This window comes from Petaurus breviceps, unplaced genomic scaffold, assembly GCF_028583685.1.
Source record: "Petaurus breviceps papuanus isolate PSGF00001 unplaced genomic scaffold, PetGlider_PUasm1.0 103, whole genome shotgun sequence".
NCBI classification, from domain to species: Eukaryota; Metazoa; Chordata; class Mammalia; order Diprotodontia; family Petauridae; genus Petaurus; species Petaurus breviceps.
Genome location: NW_027185588.1, coordinates 5,267,366 through 5,274,471, shown reverse-complemented (window position 1 = coordinate 5,274,471; position 7,106 = coordinate 5,267,366). Strand labels below are relative to the sequence as shown.

General features: G+C 46.8%; 1 pseudogene; it reads right to left on the bottom strand.

The window, feature by feature from the left end:
- Nucleotides 1-5,928: 5,928 nt before the first annotated feature.
- On the bottom strand, nt 5,929-6,795 carry LOC138142469 (small ribosomal subunit protein uS5 pseudogene; annotated as a pseudogene).
- Nucleotides 6,796-7,106: the final 311 nt, after the last annotated feature.

Sequence of the window (7,106 nt, the reverse complement as noted above, 5' to 3'; positions counted from 1 at the left end):
AAAAGGGGTTTGCGCCTCCACCTCCACCTTGGCCACTACCACTGCCGCTGCCTCTGCTGCTGCTGCCGCTGTCACTGCCATTGCTAGCCACTGCAGGAACTCTAGCTTGGCTTCCGCTTCCTCTTGCCCCACCCCTTCCTGCTACATCAGCAAGTCCAATGGGGCATGGAAGATCTTTAAATCCCATAACCCTTACATAGCCCTACATGTGGAGCCCTGAGAAGGTGGAGAAAATGCTGGAGGGTTGTCGTGACATTCAGCTAGGTGGTTCAGGGGAGAGAGAGCACCTGGCCTGCAGTCAGGAAGATGAGTTAAAATGTGATCTCAGTCACTTACTAGCTGTGTGACCCTGGGCAAGTCACTTAACCCCGTTTGTCTTAGTTTCCTCATCTGTAAAATGAGTTAGAGGAGGAAATGGTAAAACACTCCGGTATCTTTGCCAGGAAAAGCCATAAATAGGGTCACGGAGAGTCAGACACAACTGAACAACCACGTAAAACATTTTGTAAACCTTAGAGTGCTGTATAAATGCATGTTACCATATTGTTATTATTCCATATCTTCTCTCCATTAAATATTCCCAGCTCCTTTAGCTGACCATTATACGGCAAGCTCCTTCTACCTTTCTTCTTCATTCTCTTCTGGATAATCCTTGGCTTCTCAAGCCTCTTTCTGTAACTCTAGGTGTGTTCTGGCCAGAGTAGTGGACAACAGGATTATTATGTCTCTTATTCTGGGCTCTAGACGTTTTTAGTTAAGATAGTTGAGGACTCTGAATGCTTTTGTCTGACATATCCCACTGTTGGTTCATGCTAAGTAGCAAGCAAGGGAAAGTCTAGCTTGCTGCCTTCTCCACAGCTGGACTGGACAGATGACTTTTTGAACCCATGTGAAGGATTTCACATTTATCTCCATTAGACTTTTATCCAATTAGTTTCTGTCTCATTGTTACAGACTGAATATATTTATTTTGAATCCTGATTCTGCCATCCAATGTATTAGCTTGATTTCTCTTCCAGCTTTGTGCCCTTCTCCTGATGGAAAAGCAGTGAGGGAGTCAGGTCCAAGAATCAAGCTTTGTTGGGCAGAGAAGCTCTGGGATAAGGAAAGAAAGGCGCTTAAGCCACGAGAGGGCATTTCAGGACAGAGAAGCCCAACTCACCTGGGACTGGACTGCCTGGAGCCCAGATGCCCTTTCTGCCTCCTTTGGGGGATGGACAGAGTCCAGGGAAGGCATAGTTGGGGGAATTGAAGGGAAGTATGAGGGAAGCCTACACCAGTCCAGGCTGGAAATTCCCATAATAAATACACAACAATATACTATAACAAATATTTATTAAAGACCTACTAGGTACATATCACTGTGCACAAAGTTTAGCTAAGACATGGTATATGTTCCATGGAAGTCAAAGACTAGTATATGGATAAGTTACAAATATACAGATAACTATGACAGATGATAAGGGCAGCTAGGTGGCATAGTGGATAGAATGCTGGGCCTGAAGTCAGGAAGACTTATCTTCCTGAGTTCAAATCTGGTCTTAGACATTTACTAGCTGTATGACCCTGGGCAAGTCATTGCCTCAGTTTCCTGATCTACAAAATGAGCTGGAGAAGGAAATGGCAAATAACTCCAGTATCTTGCCAAGAAAACCCCAAAAGGGATCATGAAGAGTTGGACATGACTGAAACAAGCAGAGTGGAGTTCTCATCTCTCCCTCCAGGCATTTTGGTTCAACCCTCCTGAGTCACAACCTCCTCACTGTTGGTCTAAGAGCTCCCAGGCAGGCTGCTCAGGGCTGACTCCAGCACCAGCAAGAACAGAATGCACTCCTTTGACTCCCCTGAAATGTGGAGGGACCTCAGGTCTCTGCTGTCTCCCAGGGCATACTTCTGCCCTCAGAGTTTATTTCCTAAGGCTCTGAGCCTAGAAGATCTTGTGTCCAATGTCTGCCTGAAAAGAAACCCCCTCTACAACCAGACTAATGATTGGTTATCTTCGAGACTTCCACTGATGGAGAGCTCACTATCTCCTGAGGATCAGGATCGCAGGACTATAGATTTAGAACTGGAAGGGACCTTAAAAGCCACCTCATCCAACACTCTCATGTTTTCCAGGTGAGAAAGCAGGCCCAGAGAAGTTAGATGACTAGCCCAGTACTACACAGGCAGTAACTGAGAATCATGATTTGAACCTGGGTCTTCTGACTTTAACTCCATTGTGAAAGGTAAATTGCCCTTTTGACCAGCTCTAATAGTTAGCAAATTTTTCTTTTTGTGAAGCCAAGATCTCACCCTGCAATGTCTTCCCAGTGCTCCCACTTCTGCTCTCAAGCATAACAGATCTCTTCCAAGTGACAAATAAATCTGACGTATTTGATCATGTTCCCCATAAGTCTTCTTTTATTCGGGATAAGCTCTCCCAAACCTTTTATGATCCAGACACCAGGTTCTTTACTATCCCACAGTGGAACTGGGGACTACCAGGTTAAGGTCAATGTCTTTCATTAGCTGGGCCCTTTTTTTTCTGGGACTCCGGCTGTGTTTTTTTTTAAATTATTTTTTATTTTAAATTAATTTGTTTATTTAATTTTTAGTTTACAACATTCAGTTCCACAGTCCCTTGAGTTTCAAATTTTCTCCCCTCCCTCTCCTCACCCCGCCACCATCATGTCAGCATACACTCAAATATAGATCTACAAATATCTTCACATTAATCATTAGGTTGTAAAGAAGGATTATAACCGATGGAATGATCAGTGGGAAAGAGGAAACAAAACAAAACAAGAAAAAGAAACAGCAAGTAGTTTGCTTCACTCTGCATTCAGACTCTATAGTTCTTTCTCTGGATGTGGATATATCTTTTGATCATGAGTCTTTTGGAGTTGTCTTATAACCTTACATTGCTGAGAGGGACCCAGTCTATTGACGGTCATCACACATACATTGTGTCTGTGATTGTGTACAGATTTCTTCTTATTCTGCTCTTCCCACTCAGCATCAGTTTATGTAGGTCTCTCTAGGTTATTCTGAAGTCCATCTGCTCCTCATTTCTTATAGTACAATAGTATTCCATTACATTCATATACCACAACTTGTTCAGCCATTCCCCAATTGATGGGCATCCCCTTGATTTTCAGTTCTTTGCCACCACAAAAAAAGCTGCTATGAATATTTTTGTACATATGGGTCCTCCTCCCATTTCTCTGATCTCTTTGGTATATAACCCTAGAAATGGTATTGCTGGGTCAAAGGGTATGCACTTATTTATAGCCCTTTGACATAGTTCCAGATTGCTCTCCAGAATGGTTGAATCAGTTCACAACTCCACCAACAATGGATGTACAGAACCTGCTGATTATCAAGGAATATACTGGCCACAGGGTGGTATTTCAGACACTCTGGCCAAGGCAGAGGCCCTGGACGTATAAAAAAAGGCCAGACAAGCCATAATCCAGAGCTGTAATAACAAAGCTTAGAATGCACCACAGTGTGCAGACTAGCCGAAGGATGGGTAGCCTGATGATCAGACTGGAATCCCAGGACATAAACATGACGGCATTGAGGATTTGCAAGTTAGAAAACCGACAGTGGCCAAATGGTGGCACTTGAGTAAGTATTTAGGATGCAGACCCAGGCCCTATGCACAGGCTAGAAACCTAGAGACCTAGGATCTATACACTGTGGTCACGTGGTGATGCTGTGGCTGCGTAGGGTTGCTATGGCTCTAGTGGCCACACAGAGATGCTGAAGATGTCAGTTAGAACAGGAACCCTGGCTACATAAAGTAGCCACACGATGGCGCTGTGGTCACGTAAATTAGCACAGAGCCTTAACCCAAGCACACATTGCTAACACAGCTAGGATAGAACCTTAGGACATACACATACTGGCCACACGATGGCGCTGAGGTTAGACTAGATTCCTAGAGTCTGACTATGCACACGGCGGCCACATGGTGGCGCTGCGGGCCACACGATTAGAACATGTGCGGCCCTAAGCGGCCACACGTCTGCACTGCGGTCACGCAGATCAGCTCAGCATCCTCGGGTGGAGCGCCTGCGGGGAGAAGGGACTGGGAGCCGCCCCCAGCCCAGCAGGGTCCCTTCTCCCGTCCACATCCTCACCATACCCTCCGCCCCTGCGCCTCCAGGCCCACCCAGAACGGACCGCAAGGCTGTTACACTGGAGGCTGGAAGAGGAAAAGCGGAGAACGCCCAGGCTGGAAGCGGAGGAGCCCCGCGGAGGCGTCTGGGAAATGTAGTGTAGCGGCGGCACTTTGACTCTCGGTGCATTCTGGGAGTGGTAGTTCGGCTTGGGGCTCTGGCGTGGCGTGGGTGATGCTTGGGTGATTCTTGTCTTTTTTCTTCTCTCTCTGTCGCAGTGGTATTCACTTCAGTAAGCACTGCCCCAGTGCTCGCTGGCTCTGTGTTAGGCGAGAAGCCCCTTGTGGATTGCAAAGAGGGCTGCCTGAACCCAGAACCTAGACAACCTTTGTGGACACTTAGTAGCAGCTTTGAGTTTAGGCAGGCTCCCCCGAATTCTCTAAGTTATGGGGCAGTTGTAAACCGCTCCATTTAGAGATGAGAAAACTGCCACCTAGAGAAAAGAAAACTTCATCTCCGAGGGTCCTACGCAGACCTGGGAGCTGGGAGGGATCCCAGAGACGCTCATTTTCAGATGAGAGAACAGGTTCAGTCCCGCCCGTGGCCACACAGAGAGGAAACGTCGGCGTGCCATGCATGGCGCTTAGGTGGTTCAATCTCTGCTTCCCGGTGAGGCGAGAGCTCCCTGGGAGTGCATAGATCCTTTCCTGGGGGGCTCCCCCTCCAGCTCTCCAACTCCAGTCTGTCTATCAAAGTGCGCTTTCCTCCCTTAGTCCTTCGCCTTGCTGCAGAGGCTACCTGGTTACAGGACTGAGCACTTCTGGGAAAGATGGAGGGTACCTGAGACGGGGTGCTGGAAATCTGGTTCCGGATGAATGAGCCTCTAATCTTCTGGGAGCAGGGAATGGGTACCCTGGCTCAGAGAGCTGACCCCACCACCCTCTGTCAAATCCTTATGTTCATGTTATCTCTGAAGACACAGTGTTCAATGTCTTAGTTGGAAGGAATCCTAGAAAGCGTCTAGTTCTCACCTCCTGGGCAGAAATCTCCTTGACAGCCCACGCCCATTTAAAAACTTCCAGTGAAGGGGAAACCCCACGATTTCCAGGACAGCCTGTTCCATTTTAGGGCATCTCTAAGGATTAGAAGCTTTTCCTTTTTATATTGTACCTACATTTGTACCCTCTATGAACTCTCCACTTTGCCCCACCCTCTAAGGTCAAATAGAATGATCCTAATAGCTCTTCCAGATACAGTATCCCACTCCATCCTACTTCTCTTCTCTAGGATAAACATTCCCATTTTCCTCAGCTTATCTTCATGTGAAAGGATCTTCAGAAGCCTGATCACCCTGATCACTCTCCTATGAATATGGCCCTGTGTGTCAAGACTGTGACTCCCAAAATGATTAAAAAAGCATTTGTTAAGCATTTGCTCTGTTATATGCCAAGTATTGTGTTGGGTTCTGGGGATCTATATAGAAAATTGAGACAGTTCCTGCTATTACTTTCTTTTTTAAATTAAAAAAAATTTTTTTTTGTGATCACTTTCTAATGGGACAGATGACAGTATGGCAAATCTGGTTTGATCATGACAGAAAATAGCAGATTCATAGCCTCTCCCTTTTTTTTCTTTGGGGGGCTATTGGGGTTAAGTGACTTGCTCAAAGTCACAGGCTAATAAGTGTGTCAAGTGTCTGAGGTCAGATTTGAACTCAGGTCCTCCTTAATCCAGGGCTGATGCTCTATTCACTTCATCACCTAGCCGCCCCTAGCCTCTCCCTTTTTATTTATTTTTTAGCAGGCATAGTTCAATTTATTTGTTTATAAAAAGCCATCTATGTGGTTGCCACAGCAGCTGCCTGGGTCCTCTGGACAGATACTCCAGTGTGAGTCTTCACAAGATGGTCAGTGAATTCCTGATAAGGAGACTTAGTGAACACAGTCTCCTTCCACAGGTCTGGGGTTAGATAGCTGTAAGTTTTGGAGATGGCATCAAAGGTAGCTTTATCGAAGTTGCCCAGAGTGGCAGTACAGCCTCTCACAGAAGTGTAGCAGTCATCAATTCCAGCCATCAGCAGCAGCTTCTTGGGCACAGGAGCTGAGACAATGCCAGTGCCTCTAGGGGCGGGGATCAGGTGCACCAGAACTGACCCACATCGCCCAGTGACCTAGCAGGGTACTGTGTGAGGTTTGCCAATCTTGTTCCCCCAGTAGCCACGTCTCACAGGAACGATGGACAGCTTGGCCAGAATGATAGAACCATGAATAGCTGTGGCCACTTCCTTGGAGCACTTGACACCCAGACCAACATGGCCATTGTAGTCACCAATGGCCACAAAAGCCTGTACGTTGTCCAGCTCTAGTTTGTTTCTGAACAGGCATGATCTTCAGAACCTCATCTTTCAATGAAGATCCCAGGAAGAAATCTATGATTTCAGACTCCTTGATAGGAAGGGAGAAAAGATAGATCTCTTCCAAAGACTTGATCTTCATGTCCTTGACTAGCCGGCCCAGCTTAGTGACAGGAACCCACTCCTTGTCTTCTGCCTTTCTTCCCTGGGCCCCGCGGCCATGGCCCTGGCCTCAACCACGGCCTGGCCTCGACCTTGGCCTCCACCGCCCGGGCCTCCAACGCCAGGGCCTCCGGGGCCTCCTGCACCTCCTGCAGCACCGGCGTCGTCTGCCATTTGCTGTTCACTAGAAGTAGATGGCCTCTCCCTTTTTAAAAAAAGTGTGCCACTTATTTTGATCATCTTTTTATTTTTTTTCTCTTCCGTGTAGCACTGGGTCTTATACTAAAAGAACCCAGAGACTTTGGCCTCACTTGGAATCTCTTCTCATCTCCTTCTGACTTTCCTTGATTCTTTCAAGTCTCAGCTAGAATCCTGCCTTCTGCAGGAAGCCTTTTGCTGATCCTCCTGAATACTAGCGCCTTCCCTCTGAAATTAGCCCTGATTGATCTTGTGTGTTTGTGTGTAAACAAAGAAAGTAATAGCAG